We start from the raw sequence: 21289 nt of genomic DNA on the forward strand, positions 1-21289 counted from the left end.
AAGGATCACATAGAAGATATTTGGGAGGTTACCATTGACAGACTCCTATCCAACTCTCCCTTATGCTGCTGTCTCAGAGTCTGGAGGAGATAGCGGAAGTGGGTATAAATGTATAAATGTATACACATATACACTGCTTTGTATTATGTAGTTATGTGTAGTAATTTTGTGGCAGAGTGCTATAAAGGGAATTGAGTTTGTAGTCAGAAGACCTGAGTTTAAGTCATAGTTCTTTCATTAACTAAGTGTGACCATGAGCCTTAGTATTCTCAGCTCCATAAAGTGGAGCTTTATGAAATATGAAATAAATATTTCATATTTATTATGAAATAAATATAGAGCTCAACCTCCCATTTCTCAGTTTCTCCCACTTGGACATCCTCCTTCCTATTATAGTTGACTTTGGTAAATGTCTGTATCTGGGAGTATTCTTTCTTTCACACATTATAGATACCTCAATCCAAACAGGATCAGACAAAACAGCAAAACAAAGAGAGGAGGGGGAATTATTACCTCTTGTAGATTTAAAATCCATGAGTAGATGTAACATCTAGCATGGCTGAATTCAGATGCTCGGAATAGGTTTTAGGAAGCTGTCTTGCTCCATCTCCTTGTTCTGTTCATTGGGTCAGGTGTGCCCCATCTGTTCCCAGGAGTTTCAGGCTTATGTCTTCACAGTCCCAAGATGGAAAACACTTCTTTTGCTATAAACTCTCCCAAAGGTTTTGGGATATATGCTGTTTGGGTTAACTTGATTCCTTCTTTCATCCTTGCGCCAATCACCGTAGCCAGAATTATTGCTACTTATGGTGGTACTTATGTTGATCAGTGTAAGCCAATAGCATGTGATCATTTCTTGAACTTGGGGCGTGGTCAGGTGCACCCAAACAATGAGTACTAAAAGTGGGGTGGGGTAGTTTCCCAAGGAAATACAGGGCTCTGAAATAAAAAAGGAGAAGAAGAAGTTTGTGGTAGAGAAAAAGAATAGATATTTATTATATCTTTTCCTTTTCTTTTGTCTTTATTGTTCATTTTGACAAGAAAATATATACAAAAACATTGCAGGAGCCAGAGACCATTGCAGAGACCTGGTGATTAGCCCCTGGGGAGGGCCCTGACTTGAATTCAAGGATGGCTGGGTATATGAGAGATAGGGTTGTGTAAGAAGAGTAACTTGCAAGTTGGTAAAGCCTCTTCCTCACCTCCTGATCAGACAGAGAACTTTTTTTTTAAATGACTTTATTCAGATATAGTTCATACCATACAATTCACTCATTTACAATGCACAATTCAATAGTTTTTGTAATTTACAGAGTTGTGCGACCATTATCACCATCAATTTTATTTTATTATTTTTTTAAGTTTATTTATTTATTTTTGAGAGAGTGTGAGTGGGGTAGGGACAGAGAGAGAGGGGTAGAGAGAATCCCAAGCAGGCTCCGTGCTGTCAGTGCAGAGCCTGACGTGGGGCTCAATCTCACAAACCGTGATATCATAACATGAGCCAAAATCCAGAGTCCACACTTAAACAACTGAGCTACCCAAGTGCCCTACATACATGTAGAAACTCTACATCCTTTAGCTATCATTCCCTCTCCCCTCAATTCCCCCATCCCCACCAGCCTTAGGCAACCACTAACTATTTTTTTGTCTCTATAGATCTTTGTATTCTGGACATTTAATATAAATAAAATAATATAATATGTGATCTTTTGTGACTGGCATCTTTCATTTAGCATAATGTTTTAAGGTACATCCATGTTGTTACATGTATTTGTACTTCTTTTTTATGGTTGAATAGCATTCAATAGTATACGATGGAATACTATTCCATTGTATAGATATATCATATTTCAGATATAGATATATCACCCACTCACTCATTGATGGATTTTTGGATTGTTTCTAGCTTTGGGGACTGTTTTTAGGTGGAAATATATTTTCATTTCTCTTGGGTATATATTCAAGGGTGGAATTGCTGGGTCAAATAGTAACACTGTGTAACTTTTTGAGGAACTGCCAGACTATTTTGCTAAGTAGCTGTATCACTTTCACCGAAGTTCCAATATCTCCACACCTTAGCGTGATCTTTTTATTATCTGTCTTTTAAAATATTACAGCCATACTAGTAGGTGTTACGTGGTATCTCATGGTTTTGATTTGTATTTCCCTAATGGCTAATGATGTTGAGCATCTTTTCATATGCTTGTTGGCCATTTGTACATCTTCACTGGAAGAAGGTCTATTAAATATATATACACACACACACATATATATATATATAAAGCTTATATATTATATATAAGCAATTGTCTTTTCACTTTCTTGATAGTGTCCTTTGAAGCACAAATTTAAAATTTTTGAAGTCCAATTTATTCATTTTTTCCGTTGGTCACTTGATTTTTAACATGCTACCCTTGTTGCTTTTTTTTTTTTTAATTATTTTTTTTGAGTATAGTTGACTTCAGGTGTACAACTTATTTTTAATTTTTTGTTTATTTGCTACACTTGTTGCTTTTAAACCTGGTACTTGGTACAAAAGCTTATCTCAAGCTTACCTTTGTTTCTTTTATACATAAGATCTCACAAGTACTTCAGGTGAGTCATAAGAATGTTTAAAAAAAAAATGACTCACAAGCATGGGACATCAGAGCCTGAATAAGATGAGAAGGACCTCTACTCAGGGGTGGCCAAATGTGAAAGGTTAGAACCCAGAGAAACTAGGGGAATATCCATGCATGGGGATGATTCAGAATTGGGTGCTGGAGCCCAAAAAAGGAAGGAAGGCAACCACACATGGGAGCATCCTGGTGTGGAGAGTCAGAACCTGAATAGACAATAAAGGGCATTCATGCCGGGGCGGCTCAGTGCACTTGAGAGCCCAAATGGCATGAGAGGGCTTTGATACTGAGAGTACAGTAGCCTGGAATAGAGTATTTGTATAGAAGTGAGATGAGAAGGGTATCTGCATGGGGTGGGGGTGGGGGGGAGGGCAGTGGAGGTAATGGGAGATTGATTATATTCAGGAATATTGATAAAATGTTAAGGATAACAAGGGCCAGGTTCCCACAATTGGAGAATGGATTAAAAGTATAGAAATGAAGAGAGGCGCCTGGGTGGCTCAGTTCATTGAGCATCTGACTCTTGATTTTGACTTAGGTCATGACCCCAGGGTCGTGGGATCAAGCCCATGTTGGGCTCTGTGTTGAGTGTGGGGCCTGCTTAAAATCCCCTCTCTCCCTCTGCCCCCTTCTCTGCTCATGTGTGTGCTCTCTAAAAAAAAAAAAAAAAAAAAAAAAAAAAGTATAGAAAGGAAGAAAACTAGAATGAAATTTGTGGTGGATTAGAATTGGAAGTATTGGTGTAAACTCATAGTTTTTAATATAAAAAGATCAATATAGAAATGTACATGCATTTACATATATGTATTCACATACACATGTCCATTCATGCATAAATACATATGTACACACATGTATTGATTAGAAATACCTCCTGAAGGAACTTGGAAGCAGTGACATCTCAATAGTAATGAGCAAAAACAGTCCCCAGATCTTGGTTTCTAAATATCATTCTGAGAGCCGATGAAGCAGCTTACATAAGGATAAAGGTGGGCATTGAATATTGGGAGACTGTTCATTTCAGGAAGGCAGAGTGGGGCCATTTACAATGGGGGCACAGGGGCCTGTAGTGGCTTGGAGACCAAGCTTTGGATCCACACCAAGATTGAGTTGGATCTCAGTTCTGGATTTAACAGCTAAGTGATGTATTGACAACAGGTTCCTTAACATTTCTCAGCCTCAGCTCCTCATTTGTAAATAGAACAATAGAAAATAAAAAGGGAAAAAGTAAGTCAAATGCCTGGCACGTTGTGAGCACTTAGTATTCTTACTGGGAACACCAGGAAGGCATATTGTAGTAGTGAAAATAAATCACAGAAATCAACAAAAACAAAAAGACTCTGAAAACTTTCCAAAATCTTCATCTAAGCCCAGAAGGCCAGGAATTTGGTGGAGTTCCAGGGGCTTTTCAGTCCCGTATACCAGCTATGAAATTAATGTGTAATGCTTTTGTGTTAATTCTGCCTATTAATAAAATTTGTGATACGAGATCTGACCCATGTGTTGGATAGTCCGAAGAGTGGGGTGCCACATGGGGTGGGATGATAGGAATTATGCCAATTTGATTTCATTTCACAGAACTAACTAGCTGGGGAAATTCCTATGGAAGTGGGCTGCCACTGGGATCTCCCTACTGCTCAAACCAGAGTCTTCTGTTTCCTTCCTCCCTCAATAGTGCTTACATCTAATAAGTCATCATGCCTTTTCTTCTCAGTTTCCCCATAGTTGTTCTGCTTCTCTTCACCACCACTCTGGTTCCAGCCTTCCATTCTAACTTGGTTACTTTGTGAAAAACTTTGTAACTGGTCTTCTTGTCCCTAGTTATTACATCTCCAAACCACCCCTATCCTGCCACATAGGAAGTTCCATTTTTCCAAGGATTAATCTGCCCACACTGAAACTCCTTAAATCCTATTTCTTCCATGATAAAACTTGCCTTCCTTAGATGGCATTCAAGGACCTCCTGCTATGCAACCAGCTACAACCAACAGAGGCCATTCATTCACTCCCTATTCCTTGGGACCATATTTCACATTTCTTTTTTTTAATTTTATTTTTCATATTTCACATTTCTATCTACACTTTTCACCTAAGCCTTCCTTCCTTTTCCTTTTGCAATGATTGTTTCTTTTTATATCCTGTCATTAAAATGTTTTAAGTCATAGTTTAAAATGTCCATAGCAAAACAAAGAGTGTGGATCAGTCTCCTGTCCATCACAATTTCCTTCTCCTTGCAGGCTACGACTTTCACTCTTGTTGATTATTTTCATATCTTCCTCCTCATTTCTAAATAAAATGCTTAAGTTGCTACTCAATTAAAAATTTTCCCAACAAACAAAAGTCTAGGACCAGACAGCTTTACAGCCCAATTCTACCAAACATTTAAAGAACAGCTGGGGCACCTGGGTGACTCAGTTGGTTGGGCATCTGACTTCAGTTCAGGTCACGATCTCACATCTCATGGGTTTAAGCCCTGTGTCAGGCTCTGTGCTGATAGCTCAGAGCCTGGAGCCTGCTTCGGATTCTATGTCCCCTCGCCCTCTTCCCCTCCCCCACTCATGCTCTGTCTCTCTCTCAAAAATAAATAAACATTAAAAAAATTTTTTTAAATAAAAAAAATAAAGAACAGTTAATAGCTGTTCTTCTCAAACTATTCTAAAAAATAGAAAGGAAGGAAGGAAAACTTCCAAATTCATTCTACAAAGCCAGCATTCCCTTAGAGCAAAAACAGATGAAGATACCACAAAAAAGGCCAGTATCTCTGATGAACATAGATGCAAAAATCCTCAACAAAATACTAGTACACGGAATACAATAATACATTTAAAAAATCACTCACCATTATCAAGTGGGATTTATTTCCAGGATGCAAAGGTGGTTCAATATTCACAAATCAACATGATATATCACATCAATAAAAGAAAGGATGAAAACCATATGATCATTTCAATAGATACAGAAAAAGTATTTGACAAAGTACAACATGCATTCATGATAAAAATCCTAAATGAAGGAGGTTTAGAGGGAGCATATCTCAACATAATAAAGGCCTTGTATGAAGAACCCACAACTGACATCATACTCAATGGGGAAAAACTGAGAGCTTTCCCCCTAAAATCAGGAACAAGACAATGATGTCTACTCTCACCACTTTTATTCAACACAGTACTGGAAGTCCTAGCCACAGCATTCAGACAATAAAAAGAAATAAAAGGCATCCAAATCGGTAAGGAAGAAGTAAAACTTTTACTATTTGCAGACGACATGATACTATATATAGAAAACCAAAAAACTGCTAGAACTGATACATGAATTTAGTAAAGTCACAGGATACAAATCAATGTACAGAAATCTGTTGCATTTCTACACACTAATAATGAAACAGCAGAAAGAGAAGTAAAGAAAATAATTCCATTTACAACTGCACCAAAAATAAAAAAGTACCTAGGAACAAACATAACCAAAGAGGTGAGAGACCTGCACTCTGAAAACTATAAAACATTGATGACAGAAATTGAAGACAACACAAAGAAACAGAAAGACATTTCATGCTCATGGATTGGAAGAACAAATATTGTTAAACTGTCTATACTCTCCAAAGCAATCTACAGATTTAATGTAATCCTCATCAAAATACCAATAGCAGTTTCACAGAACTTGAAGAAACAGTCTAAAATCTGTATGGAACCACAAAAAGACCCTAAATAGCCAAAGCAATCTTGAAAAAGAAAAACAAAACTGGAGGTATCACAGTTCCGGACTACAAGTTATATTACAAAGCTGTAGTAATCAAAACATTACACAGTACTGGCACCAAAAACAGACACATAGATCAATAGAACAAAATAGAAAACCCAGAAATAAACTCACAATTATATGGTCAATTAGTCTTAGACAAAGTAGAAAGAATGTCCAAAGGGAAAAAGACAGTCTCTTCAAATGGTGTTGGGAAAACTGGTCAGTTACATGCAAAAGAATGAAACTGGACAACTTTCTTATACCATACACAAAAATAGACTCAAAATTGATTAATGACTTAAATGTGGGGGCATCTGGGTGGCTCAGCTGATTGAGTGTCCGACTCTTGGTTTCAACTCAGGTCATGATCTTGTGGTTCATGAATTCGAGCCCCAAATCAGGCTCTGGGCTGACTGTGTGGAGCCTGCTTGGGATTCTCTCTCTCCCTCTCTTTCTAACCCTCCACTGCTCGATCTGTTTCTCTCTCAAAATAAATAAATAAATAAATAAATAATAAGTTAAAAAAAAAAAGACCTAAATGTGAGACTTGAAACCATAAAAATCCTAGAAGACAGCGTAGGCAGTAATGTCTCTGACACTAGCCATAGCATCATTTTTCTAGATATGTCTTCTGAGGCAAGAGAAATAAAAGAAAAACTAAACTACTGGGACTTTTTCAACATAAAAAATTTGTGTACAGCCAAAGAAATAATCAACAAAATTAAAGACAACCTGCTGAATGGGAGAAGATATTTGCAAATGACATATCCAATAAAGGGTTAGTATCCAAAATATCTAAATAATTTACACAACTCAACACTCCCAAAACAAATAATCCAATTAAAAAATGGGCAGAAGACATGAACAGACATTTTTCCAAAGAAGACATCCAGATGGCCAACAGACACATGAAAAGATGCTCATCATCACTTGTCATCAGGGAAATACGAAACAAAACCACAATGAGATACCACCTCACACCTGTCAGAATGGCTAAAATAAAAAAACACAAGACAGGCACCTGGTGGCTTAGTCGGTTAAGCATCCAACTCTTAATTTTGGCTTAGGTCATGATCTCATGGTCATGAGATCGAGCCCTGTGTTGGGCTCTGTGCCAGGCATGAAGCCTGCTTAAGATTCTCTCTCCCTCTCTCTGTCTCACCCCTATTTGTGCACTTTCCCTCTCTCTCAAGAATTAAACAAAACAAAACAAAACAAAACAAAACAACGTTGGTGAGGACGTGGAAAAAAATGAACCCTCAGGCATTGTTGGTGGGAATGTAAACTGGTGCAGCCACTGTGGAAAACAGTATGGAAGTTCCTCAAAAAATTAAAAATAGAACTACCTGCTATCTAGTAATTGCACTACTGGATATTTACCCCCAAAATATGAAAACACTAATTCAAAGGGACACCTGCTATAATGGAATATTATTGAGCCATAAAAAAATAATGAAATCTTGCCATTTACAACAACATGGTTGGAGCTACAGAGTATTATGCTAAGAGAAATAAGTCAGTTAGAGAAAGATACATACTATGGTTGCACTCATATGTGGAATTTAGGAAACAAAACGAGCAAAAGGAAAAAAGAGAGAGTGAGAGAGAGAGAGACAAACCAAGAAACAGAATCTTAAGTATAGAGAACAAACTGATGGTTTCCAGAGGAGAGGTGGGTGGGGAGATGGGTGACTGGTAAAGGAGATTAAGAATATACTTATGATGAGCACTGCGTAATGTATAGAATTGTTGAATCACTATCTTAGACACCTGGAACTAACAAAACATTGTATGTTAAGTATACTGGAATTAAAATAAAAAAACAATAAAAAATTTAGGTATCTATGGACTTTCTCCTACTGAAAATTTCACTCTTTTAGTACACACACCCACATTTACATCTTTCCTGTCCACACATTGTGCCAGATGCCAAAGGTGCTTTGCCCCTTAGAGAAGTGCCCTCAAAGTTTGCCCATGATTATCTTCCTTCTTCACTTCCCATGATGAAGGTCTTATTTACTATACCTGTCTTCCCTCGTGATAGAGGTCTGGTCTTGTCTACTGGATTCCATGTCTTCCTTTTTTGAAGGATGTCTTGTCTACTGTACTTCATGTCTTCCTCTCCTAAGGGAGGTTCTTGTGTACTGGATTCCATGTCTTTCTCTTTTTTGGTTTACTCCCTCATTTTGAAGAAGCACATTCTTTCTGGTTTCCTATAAAGAATTCAGTGCAGGTATAATTTTTGAGACCTTTTGTGTATTAAAATATTCCTATTCTACTTTCATACTTAAATGATAATTTGGCTGGTCTGAAAATTCTATATTGGAAAATCTTTTCCTTCAAAATTTCATCATCTAGCTTTCATGGTTGTTGCTGAGAAGTCTGACTTCATTCCGACTCCTGTTTCTGTATGTGGGATCTTATCTGCTTGTCTTTTTCACCTTAATTCCCACCATATCCCCTGTTTTGGTTGGGCTGCCTTCAGCTGCAGTTGAAAATCAACTTGAAGTGGCTTAAAAAAATAAAATTTATCTCATACAAGAAGTCCAAATGCAGAATGGCTCCAAGGAGAGTTAATTCATTGATAACTTATGTTACCATTGACCCCAGACTTTTCCCTTCTCTTTTGTCCCTTAGGTTAGTTCTCCTTATGGTCCTAAGATGGCGAGAGCAATTCCAGGTTGTATCCAATATCCAGATACATGAAAGTATAAAGGAGGAAAAGATAATCTCTTCATTGATATCTTTTCTAGGAATAAAGAAACCTTTCTCAGAAACACCCAGTTGATTTTACCTCATGTTTCATTGGTGAGAATATATATCACATGCCCAAGCCTAAATCAGAGATAAAGGGAATGGTACTACCTTGGTTGGTTTAATCAGGATTCACCTTTAAGAGCTTTGGAAGTAACTGGCACACAAGCACATGACCAAATGGAGGAGCTTAGATACCTGAACAAAACTAGAGGTGCAACAGCAAGGAAGTAGGGAAATGGTTTTGGAAGGGAATCAACAGTGTGTGCTACACTCTTGGACATATTCTATTTCATTAATCCTGATTTGATTACAGTGTCCCCAATGCTCATATTATTAGGTTTCTGACTTTGCATTGGCTCCTGCTGTTCTAGTCACTGTAGGAAGTCGAAGAGTAGGCTTGACTTCTGGAGTCTCCCTAGGAAGTCATTTAGTTCTCCTGGCTGCGGGTTTGTACTGAAGCCTTCCTGATTTCCCATTACCACCAAGGCTAATTGGTCCAAGGAGAGAATACTGAATCAGATTCTCTCCCTATTTGGTATTAGGACTGAAAGAAAGGCAGTCTCCATTTGCTTCAAACTATCACTTCCAACTCAAGAGGGGCAGCTGCATTCCATCTTGTGCTTTGAGGAACAGAGAAATCAGTTTGCAGGGAGAAGGAGCAAATGCAGAAGAGAAAGCAGACAATGAGATGGAGTGGAGTGTTCCTGGCTTTCTACTTCTTTTTATTTTTTAAAAATTTTTTAACCTTTATTCATTTTTGAGAGGCAGAGAGAGAGAGAGAGAGAGGGCACAAGTGAGGGAGGAGCAGAGAGGGAGGGAGACACAGAATCTTAAGCAGGCTCCAGGCTCTGAGCTGTCAGCACAGAGCCTGACACGGGGCTTGAACCCACAAACCGTGAGATCATGACCTGAGCTGAAGTTGGACGCTTAACCAACTGAGTCACCTAGGAGACCCCCCTCATTAAAAAAAAATTTTTTTTTAACATGTATTTATTTTTGAGAGGCAGAGACAGAGCACAAGCGGTGGAGGGGCAGAGAGAGAGGGTTGGCTTTCTACTTCTTGATTTCAGCTCTTGTCTGAGGGCTGGCTGCATTCCTTGCCCTTGTGTCTTGTGAGATAAGCAAGTCTCCTCATTTTAAATCCTCCTATTTATTTAAACTAGTTCCCTGGAAGTTCTGCTATTTTTAACTACATCATCTTAATTTAAGGAGTTATGACCAATCCTTCTGGAGCAGGGCTATGAAACCTGAGGGCTTGTGTCTCAAAGCCTCTTTTTCTCCCCCTTATCACCAGGTTTTATTTATTGTATACCTTGTGGGGAATCTGGTATGCTTGGGTAGGAAATCTGAGGTGTTGTATGCAAGAACAGGTAGAAGGGCGTGTGTCCAGTTCGTGCAGAGACTAGTCAGATGTTTCACTTCTTCTGTGTGATGTAAAGTAAGCATTGATAAATATTTGAACAGATAAGCATTATATACCTTGTAAACCTGAATCTGATAAAAAAAATAAATCTTAAAGTAATTGTTAATAGCTGTTGTGTCACACTGAGATAAAAACTCGGTGATCATCTGTAATTGTTGCACCTGTGGTCACTGTGTTGGGGTATCAGACTTACATTTATGAGCTGACTTCCCTTTATGCAACCAGTTTGCTCTAAGTGGGACAATTCTAGTGCTGACACAGGACTTTGAGAAGTCCTGAGGAGTCTCAAACAGCTTGGGATCACAATAAGCACTTTTGCTCAGAATCTTTGCATTGACTGTGTCACCTTTAAATTTTTTTATTTGAGAGAGAGAGAGAGAGAGAGAGAGAAAGAAAGAGAAAGTGTGAGTGGGGGTGGGGGGCAGAGGGAGAGAGAGAGAGCATGTTCCATGCTCAGCATGGAGCCCAACATGGGGCTTGATCCCATGACCCTGGGATCATGACCTAAGCTGAAATCAAGAGCCAGATGCTCAACAGACTGAGCCACCAGGCATCCTGATTATGTCACCTCTAACCATGCATTGGCCTCTTGGTCAACTTTCATCACTTCTCAACCCAGCTCCTTATATATATGGTGTTACTTTGGACAAATTAGAACTACAGTTTCCAGAATTCCCTTCCTTGTGTGATTTGCATTAGAGTTGGAAAAAAAAAAAAAAAAAAAAAAGAAGCTAGCATGCGATTTGGTAGGTAGTAGGGAAAGAGCAGCCATGCTCTGGAGGAAACACACAGAGAGGTTTGCCTATCTCAGTTGTGCCCACTCTCTACCACACTGGTGGCACGTTCTGTATGTTCTTGTTCCCTCCTACCCCATACCAGACTCTTGTCAAGTGCAGGCCCTGTTGACCAGAAGTGACTCTAGGCTGGGCTGTTCCACTCTGATAGCTGAAGCACCTGGATTCCCAGATGAATTTGCAAGCTTCATGTTGCCCACCTCTGCCAGCACTAAAGGAAGGCTGGCCAGTGATTTTTCCCTGATCCTTCAACTTCTACTTTTCACTTGATTTCCTCACTTCTTCAATAATAGTAGGTAGTAACCGTATCTTGTTTGCTATCCCAGAAGTCATAGCTTCTAGCACATAATGAATCCTCAATAAACATCTACTAAATGATCTTTAGTTTACAGAAAGAAGGAAAGAAAGAAAGAAACTACTTGTCTCATTGAACTGGCCTAGATGCCAGATGGTGGAGATTCTCTTCACAATTTTGGCTAAGAGGAAAAGGTGCTTTCCAATCTCTGATTACTTACTTCTTAAAATAATTCCACAAGGCATATTCCTTAAAAAAAAAGAGAGAGAGAGAAATGAAAGTAGCTTGCTTAAGATTCTGCAGCAAAAGAGGAAGTAAACCCAAATTAGAACTTGTAGTTATGCTTTCCCTAACTTACAACTGAAGTCTGCTTAGCAACTCATTAAGTTTTATCTTCCTTACTTTATCAAACCCACTTTTGTTCACCATCACCTCTCTGCCCCTTGCCTGTACATACATGTATGCTTATCCAAACACCACTAGGAAAAAATTATGGAAGTCCTTGTTGAAAGTATGGCTCTCCAAAGGGAATACATTCAAGTCAACTTAATGGGTATTTATAGAGCATCTACATGTAAGAAAATTTGCACTGCAGGCCAAGTATGGATGAATAGAGGACCAATGTGTTGCAGTGTTCCTACTGGAGAGACTTTATAAAAATTCTTTGATGTGGAACCATTGTTGGTTATTACTTAATTCCTATTCTCAGTACCTTGTCTTTTTCTCATTCCTTTAGTTGAGTTCTTGGGGTTGTGGTTTCCTCATGAACATACACCCAAAGTAGCTTCATGAGATTCAGCAGAAGTAGGTCCTCCAGGCCACAGCCCATCTAAGAGAACATTTTGTTATTCCTTAGGTGGGTGGTTCTTAAAATTCAGGAGTAAACCTTCACCTGGGAAGTCTCTTTAAAATGCAGAATCCCAGGGGCGCCTGGATGGCTTGCTTGGTTAAGCATCTGACTTCAGCTCAGGTCATGATCTCACGGTCCATGAGTTCGAGCCCCGCGTCGGGCTCTGTGCTGACAGCTCAGAGCCTGGAGCCTGTTTCAGATTCTGTGTCTCCCTCCCTCTCTGCCCCTCCCCTGTTCATGCTCTGTCTCTCTTCTGTCTCAAAAATAAATAAACGTTAAAAAAAATTAAAAAAAAAATAAAATGCAGAATCCTGGACTTCCTTCTTCATCCTCCCCCAACCAAGTCTGCCCCTGCAGATTAAAATTCAGGATATCTACGGACTTTGTATTTTTCACAAGACTCCGGGGACTCATCTGATGCAATGGTCTTTAGGCCAGTTTTGGAGAAACGTCCAAAAACACCTGAAAGACAATCATTTGGGCACTTACTTTTTAACAGCTGATTCTTGATCCCTCTGAATTAGAATTCTGGAGGCAGGACCTGGGAATATGCATTTTAAATTCATCTCCTACTTAAAAAACATTTTTTTTAATGTTTATTTTTGAAAGAGAGAGAAAGAGAGAGAGAGCAAGTGGGGGAGAGGCAGAGAGAGAGGGAGACACAGAATCTGAAGCTATCAGCACAGAGCCTGATGTAGGTTTGAACCGTTTGAACTGTTCGATTGCGACTTGAGCCAAAGTGAAATGCTCAACCGACTGAGCCACCCAAGCACTTGATTGTTATGAATCCACAGACCCCTTTGAGAAGAATTAGTAGATTTCCTACTTTGAATTTGAAGCCCAGTTCAGACACAAAGTCTTCTGGAGAGAGAAACAGAAAAAAAAAGGGAAAGCTTTGCTAATAAACATTGATTTTAGAATCACTCCTTCCTAACTGTTCGAATCCGTTCCCAGCTTATCGCTCTTCTGAGCCTTTTCTGGAAAATGTCTGGGTTTGCAAGGTCAGGCAGCCTTCATACCCCTTGAGGTGGTAAGGACTCTTCTAATGGGCCCATCTGAGGGAGCCCTGTTTGCAGACTAAATGTATAAAGGCCCATCAAACAGTAATGGGAACTGCAGAGGACTTGGGGGTGTTGGGAACTGTCTTCCTGAACAATGGGGCCATGGTCACTCTGGGGCTAACTTCAGGTCACCTGTCTGCTTCTCTACGCCATCCCATCCCGACATTCCAGCTACTGAGCCCCAAAGGTAAGTGCAGAGTGATAACTGCTGGGAGGGGCTGTGTGAAGCCAGAAAAGCCAATGTGTGAGAGCACTGGAGAGAGACAAAGACGTGGTACTTCAGAGGTGGCTCAATTAGTTAAGCCTCCAACTCTTGATTTTGGCTCAGGTCATGATCTCACTGTTCATGAGATCAAGCCCTTATCAGGCTCCACCCTGACCGCAGGGAGCCTGCTTGGGATTCTCTCTCTGCCCCTTCCCCCGTGCTCTCTCTCTCACTCACAAATTAATAAACTTTAAAAATAACAGTTAAAAAAACCAAAACAAAACATGGTACTTTCGTCTCTTCCTGACTCTACACTCCCTTTTATCCTCATTCTTTCCTCCTTTTCCATCCGTCATCTTCCCTACAAACTGGACTGGTTAGTAAATCGAGAAGGCTTTCTTCAGCCACCCCTGCTGCCCCCACTTTGTGGAGGACTGTGTCTGGTAAGGCACTACCTTGTCTCACCAGCCTGCCATAACCAGCGCCAGCACTTGGTCAACTTTACTGTAGTAAAACCTGCTCCAAGGACTGAAAGGCGACATTTGCTGGGCACCAGGCAAGTGCCAAGTGCCAAGGACTGACAATACTACCAGAAAAGTGCTTAGGGCAGTGGCTGGCTTGTTTAGTAAATTATAGGTATTACTCACCATTGTTTTGCTATTTATTTCTCAAAGTGACCCTGGAAAGTGGGTAGTGACTGCTGGTCTGCTCCTCTTTGCAGGTGAAAAAACTGAGGCCCAGAGGAAAGTAAGTGATGTGCTTCTGATCACATAGCTAGAGAGAGGTGGAACCGGAATTTTTACCCAATCTAGAGATGGCTCCAAAATCCATACTTTTTCAACTGCCATCATTAAGATCTCAGTCTGAGGTCTTACATTCAAAACAAATATAGGAAAACTTAAAAAAAAAAAAGCTGTGGGGCGCCTGGGTGGCTCAGTCGGTTAAGCATCTGACTTCAGCTCAGGTCACGATCTCACGGTCCGTGAGTTCGAGCCTCGCGTCGGGCTCTGGGCTGATGGCTCAGAGCCTGGAGCCTGCTTCCGATTCTGTGTCTCCCTCTTTCTCTGCCTCTCCCCCGTTCATGCTGTGTCTCTCTCTGTCTCAAAAATAAATAAACGTTAAAAAAATTAAAAACAAAAAAAAGCTGTTAGTTCTAGAGATATATACACATATTTAATTTTTTTGTGAAATTAAAGTGACTTATAAATGAATTTTAAAAAGTTACTTAGGGGTTGCCTGGGTAGCTCAGTCAGCTGAGTGTCCAACTCTGGATTTTGGTTCAGGTCATGATCTCATGTTTTGTGTGATTGAGCCTCGCATTGGGCTCTGCTGGCTGTGAGGAACCTGCTTGGGTTCTCTCTCTCTCTCTCTCTCTCTCTCATGCTCTCTGTCTTAAACTTAAAAAAAAGTCACTCAGTGTTTACAGGGAAAGTGACAAAATTAAACAAGATTGGAAATCTGTTGATAAGCAGCTAACATTGGGTGATGGGTAGATGGAGATTCAGTGTATCTCTTTGCTTTTGTATAGATTTGAAATTTTCTTCATTGAAGAGTTAAAAACCGAAGTCACTTCACATCCATCCAAAATATGATGATTATGTACACTAGCGGAATATCCACAGGCCCTAAATTCGTAGTTGATAAACTTCACATTTTGTGAGGATTGTTCTGTTTTTGTTTTTTTTTACATTTATTTATTTTTAAGAAACAGAGTGAGACAAAGCGTGAGCGGGGGAGGGGCAGAGAGAGAAGGAGACACAGAATCTGAAGCAGCCTCCAGGCTCTGAGCAAGTGGTCAGCACAGAGCCTGATGCGGGGCTCAAACCCACGAACTGTGAGATCATGACCTGAGCCGAAGTCGGACGTTCAACTGACTGAGCCACCCAGGTGCCCCGTGGATTGTGTGGTTTTCTGAAGATTTTGAATACTGAATTTTTGGTTTTTAAACTCTTAAAATAATGACAATTTATATTTGTTGTATAATAATTAGGGCAAGGCAACTAATGGTCATGACAGTCCTATGGTGAAAGTAGAATGATCTCCATCTTATAGATGAAAAACTGAGGCACTGAGGTAACTTCCTAGCTAGAGGGCTACTAGATGAAGTGGAAGGGGATTTTGAACTCAGGAAGTATGTCTCAGGTCCACACATATTATGTGGCTCGGCTTGAGGGCACCATCTTTTTTTTTTTTTAAGTTTTTAAATATTTATTTTTGAGAGAGAGACAGAGACAGAGCAAAAGCAGGGGAGGGGCAGAGAGAGAGAGAGGGGGAGACAGAATCTGAAGCAGGCTCCAGGCTCTGAGCTGTCACCACAGAGCCCAACGTGGGGCTCCAATCATGAACCATGAGATCATGACCTGAGCCAAAGTTGGATGCTCAACCGACTGAACCACCCAGGTGCCCTTGAGGGCACCATCTTTAAGAAAATATTCATCTTAAGTATCGGTTAGGAATGATTTTGACACAAATTACAGAAAACCATACTAATTGTAGCTTAAGTGACTTAAGCAAAAAAGAACATTAATATTCTCACCTAATGAGATTGGAACAAGGCACTCCAGGTTCAATGCCACCACTCAGGCTGCCTCCATGGCTGTAGGTGCTTTCTGTCCTTATGCTTAGCCACCCCTGCCTGATGCCTTCCCATCATCACAATTAGCTTCTCACTGGCACAAGACAGTGGCCTCATACAACTTTTCAACACACCTGTAAGATAGGAAGAAAGGTCAGGGAAATGCTAGTGAATTCTTAAGTGTGTGTCTCTACTCAGCAGGAAGCAAAATATTTCCCAGGGGCTCCCAGTAGACTTCCCCTTATGTCTCATTGGCCAGAACTTTGTCCATGGCTCCAAGTAATAAGAAGAACTGGGAAATTGAGTGTCTAGTAAAGAAGGATAAAATTACTAGCATTGACTTACATAAGTCATTCATGAGCCCAAGGACACATTAAATCACTGGGCAAGTTGGATTATTATTATTTATTATTATTTAAAGATATGTAGATCTTCATTTAAAGTTTTTTAGGAACACAGGGGAGAGATTTATACCAAATAACACAGAAAAATTTCTTGAATAAACCTTTTAACATCTCTCTGTCCCAAAGTCCCATTTCATATATCACTGCCCTAACCTCATCCTGTCTCTCCAAATGAGGGAACACTTTTGAAATTCTCCTCACTATACCCTCTTTCCACTTCTTTTTCCTCCTAACTCCTCATTTCCAGATCTTTCCTTCTATGTCTCCTTATCTCCTTCTTATGTAAGAGTAATCTAGCCTCTAGAAATTACCTATTGGAGTAACAAATTACTCCCAATTTAGTGTCTTAAAATAAACATGTTATCTCACAAATTCTGTGGGTCAGGAATTTGAGGGTAGCTTAGTTGGATGTTTCTAGCTCAGCATCTCGAATGAGGTTTCAGTCAAGATGTGTGCAAGGGCTGCAGTCATCTAAAAGCTCGACTGGGGCTAGAGGATCCCCTTCTGAGATGGCTCACTCATACAGCTATTGACTTTCAGCCTAAGTTCTTTACTCCATGGCCTCTCCATAGGATGGCTCAACATGGTGGCTGGCTTCTCCCAAAGTGAGTGATCTGAGAGAGAGAGAACATGAAGGTAGCCATAATGCCTTTTATTACAGAGTCTCTTCAGTCATATGTCATCATTTTTACTTTATTTTATGAGTTAGAAGAGGGTCACACTCAAGGGGAGGGGAATTAAGCTCTTCTTCTTGAAGGGAGATATATCAGAGGATTTGTGGACATGTTTTTTAAACGATCACATCTATATATCATTTAACATATCACACCTCAGTTTTTTTGAGAGGGGGAGAGGGACAAGGGTAAGAGGTAGAAAAGAATGGGAACAAAAGTGACTCTGGGGTGGCAGCTATATTTGTCTCCTCAGACTGCCACAACAGAATACCACAAACTGGGGGCTTAAACAACAGAAATTTATTTTCTCACAGCTCTGGAGGCTAGAAGTCCAGGATCAAGGTGCCAGCAGAGCTGGTTTCTGGTGAATCCTCTCTCCTCTCTTGCAGGTGGCCACTTTCTTGTTTCCTCACGTGGCCATTCCTCTGTGTGTATTCCTGGTGTCTCCTCCTCTTATAATGATACCAGTCTTACTGGATCAAGACCCCACCCTAACGACCTCATTTAACCTTAATTATCTTCTTTTCTAATCAATTAATTTTACTTTTTTATTAAAAAAATTTTAATGTTTGGGGCGCCTGGGTGGCTCAGTCGGTTGAGTGTCCGACTTCGGCTCAGGTCATGATCTCACAGTTCGTGGGTTCGAGCCCTGCATCAGGCTCTGTGCTGACCGCTTGCTCAGAGCTTGGAGACTGCTTCAGATTCTGTGTCTCCTACTCTCTCTGCCCCTCCCCCATTCACGCTTTGTCTCACTCTGTTTCTCGAAAATAAATGTTAAAAAAAAATGTTTTTAATGTTTATCTTGAGAGAGAGAGAGAGAGAGCACATGAGCTTGAACAGGAGAGGGGCAGACAGAGGGAGAGAAAGAATCCCAAGCAGGCTCCACGCTGCCAGCACGGAGCCTGACTTAGGGCTTGAACCCACAAACTGTGAATCATGACCTGAGCTGAAATCGAGAGTCAGATGCTTAACCAACTGAACCACCCAGGAGCCCCTGACCTTAATTATCTTCGTAAAGGCCTCTTCTCTAAATACAGTCGCATTGGGAAGGGTGCAGTTTACAGCTCCAACATTTAAGTTTAGGGAGATGTAATTTGTTTTGTGACAGTAGCTATGTATGTCATGTTGCTGCTTTACACATCACTTCTATTAAGATCATATTTTAAAATAAAATGCCTTTATGGCTTTTGGGGACACTATGTTGTACTGTTGTTGTTGTTGTTGTTGTTGCTTTTAATATTTATTTATTTTGAGAGACGGGGGTTGGGGGGAGGGACAGAGAGAGAGGAAGAGAGAGAGAATCCCAAGCAGGCTCCACACCATCAGTGCAGAGCCTGATGTGGAGCTCGAACTCATGAATTGTGAGATTATGACCCGAGCCAAAATCAAGAGTTGGGTACTCAATGAACTGAGGCACCCAGGAACCCCTATGTTGTACTATTTAATATAATCATCAAAGTTATGACATTTTTATAAATAATATTTTTAAGCAATAACTTTCCCCATAGGAAAAAAATAAAAGTAATTCTTTTTAAATGTTTTTAAGTGTTTATTTATTTTGAGACAGAGGGAGAGAAAGAGAGAGCAGGAGAGGGGCAGAGAGAGAGGGAGAGAGAAAGACTCTCAAGCAGGCTCCACACTGTCAGTGCAGAGCCTGATGCAGGGTTCAAACCCATGAACTGTGAGATCATGACCTGAACTGAGATCAAGAGTCAGCCGCTTAATGGACTGAGCCACCCAGGCGTCCCCAAAATGAAAGTAATTCTTAAAGCTTCTCTTTGTTGTGAAAAATGGCTCATGCATAAAGATGTATAAAACATAAATGTACAATTTACCAAGTTGTGAGAAAGTAATCATGCCTTTAACTGCTAACCAGGTTAAGAAATAGAGCTCCACTTGCAAGTCTGAAGGCCCTGCATACACTTTCCAATTAGCAATAATCACACCTCGGATAAACCTCATTGGCTATGATACTGCCACTGCGCAAAGCTCATGTACTTTCCAAATTATAACTTTCCATCTCCCTCCAAAGGTAACTACAGTCTCATCTTGCATGATATTCACCTTGTTGCCATTCTTTATTTTTTACTACCTACATATGGATTCCCTTGAGTGTTCAAGGCCCTAAGGATACAGAAGTGGAAGAAACAAACTCTCTACCCTTATGGAGTTCACAGCTAACAATAAACATTGATCATATAATTAACAATAAACATAATGAATAAACTGTATAGTATGTTAGAAGGTGATAAATGCAAAAAAAAGCAGAGCTGGAGTTTACTTGGCTCTATAAGCACGTAATGATTTCAACATTGGAAGGGAGACAAAAAGGACAACTGAAAGTAGGGAGGGAAGAAAGTAAATGAAAGGAGGGTGGAAAAGAATAAAGAGGGAGAAAGGAGGAGGAAACAACAGGAAGAAGAATGTCGGTGGGAAAGCAAACAGAACAGATGGTAATAGGAGGGAAGAAAGGGAAAATAAGAGGTAGAGAAGGAAAAGTGGGAGGTTAAAAGTTTTTTTCTCACCTGGAGGGTTGCTGAAAAGACCCTGAGCTGAAACCCCTTTATTTACATTTTGGTAAAAAGAAGTACTAAATTCTTTTTTTTTTTTTTTAATTTTTTTTTCAACGTTTATTTATTTTTGGGACAGAGACAGACAGAGCATGAACGGGGGAGGGGCAGAGAGAGAGGGAGACACAGAATCGGAAACAGGCTCCAAGCCATCAGCCCAGAGCCCGACGCGGGGCTCGAACTCACGGACCGCGAGATCGTGACCTGGCTGAAGTCGGACGCTTAACCGACTGCACCACCCAGGTGCCCCTACTAAATTCTTAATTAGAGAGCAGTTTCCTGCATTGAAGCTTTTTGTTTACTACAAATTTATTTTATGCAAGCTAAAATTAGCTTGCACGAAAGTATTCCTTAATACTTATACAAAATTTAGGCAGCTGTTTTAGAAATGGATGTTTTTGAGCCCATAGCAGATGACTGGGCTGAGCAGAGGCTATGCAACATGCCTGGAATTTGTAAGAACTGCCAGCTGTTAATAAAGTAGTTTTCTTTTTTAAATATTTAATTAATTAAATGAATTAATTCATCATTCATTTAGAGAGTGTGAGCAGGGAAGGAGCAAAGAGAGAGAGGGAGAGAGAAAATTCCAAGCAGACTTTGTGCTGTCAGTGCAGAGCCTGATAAAGGGCTTGAACCCATACACCCAGCTGTGAGATCATGACCTGAGCCAAAATCAAGTTGGATGCTCAACCAACTGAGTCACCCAGGTGCCCTAATAAAGTAGTTTTCTTTAAAAAAAAAAAAAAGGAGTGGGGTGGCTGGGTGGCTCAGTTCGTTAAGCATCTGACTTTGGCTCAGGTCATGATCTCACGGTTCATGAGTTCGAGCCCTGAATTGGTCTCTGTGCTGACAGCTTGGAGCCTGGAGCCTGCTTCAGATTCTGTCTCCCATTCTCTCTGCTCCTCCCCCACTTGCTCTCTGTCTCTCTCTCTCAAAAAGAAGCACTAAAAAAATTTTTTTTAATTAAAAAAAGTAGAGCAGGGTAAAGGGATTGGCAGCACAGGGGTGAGGGGTAGTGGTTTTGACTAGAGTGTCAGGGAAAGCCTCACTAAGCAAATGCATGACGGAGGTGAGTTATCCATGTCTGGAGGAAGACTATTCCAGGTAGAAGGAACAGCTACACCTACCACCTACAGTGGTGTATTTGGTTTCATAGAGCTGCTCTAACAAAGTACCACAAACTGAGTGGCTTACAACAGAAATTTATTCTCTTATACTTTGCAGGGCCAGAAGTCTGAAATCAAAGTGTCAGCAGGGTTGGGTCCTTTTTGGAGGCTTTGAGGGAGAATCTGTTCCTTGTCTCTTTTGGCTTCTAATCCTTA

At 40.3% G+C, this 21289-nt stretch overlaps 1 long non-coding RNA gene and 1 pseudogene across 1 annotated transcript; both read right to left on the minus strand.

Moving 5' to 3' along the window:
- Positions 1-496: 496 nt before the first annotated feature.
- On the minus strand, positions 497-17470 carry LOC122478686. The gene is made up of 4 exons (XR_006296150.1): positions 17093-17470; positions 16281-16453; positions 8385-8572; positions 497-939 (listed from the first exon to the last, which is right to left on the minus strand). It is a non-coding gene; the product is annotated as an uncharacterized LOC122478686 (long non-coding RNA).
- A 1728-nt stretch (positions 17471-19198) lies between these two features.
- LOC122479331 lies at positions 19199-19388 on the minus strand (annotated as a pseudogene).
- Positions 19389-21289: the final 1901 nt, after the last annotated feature.

Source organism: Prionailurus bengalensis, chromosome B1 (assembly GCF_016509475.1).
Source record: "Prionailurus bengalensis isolate Pbe53 chromosome B1, Fcat_Pben_1.1_paternal_pri, whole genome shotgun sequence".
In the NCBI taxonomy this organism is placed as follows: domain Eukaryota; kingdom Metazoa; phylum Chordata; class Mammalia; order Carnivora; family Felidae; genus Prionailurus; species Prionailurus bengalensis.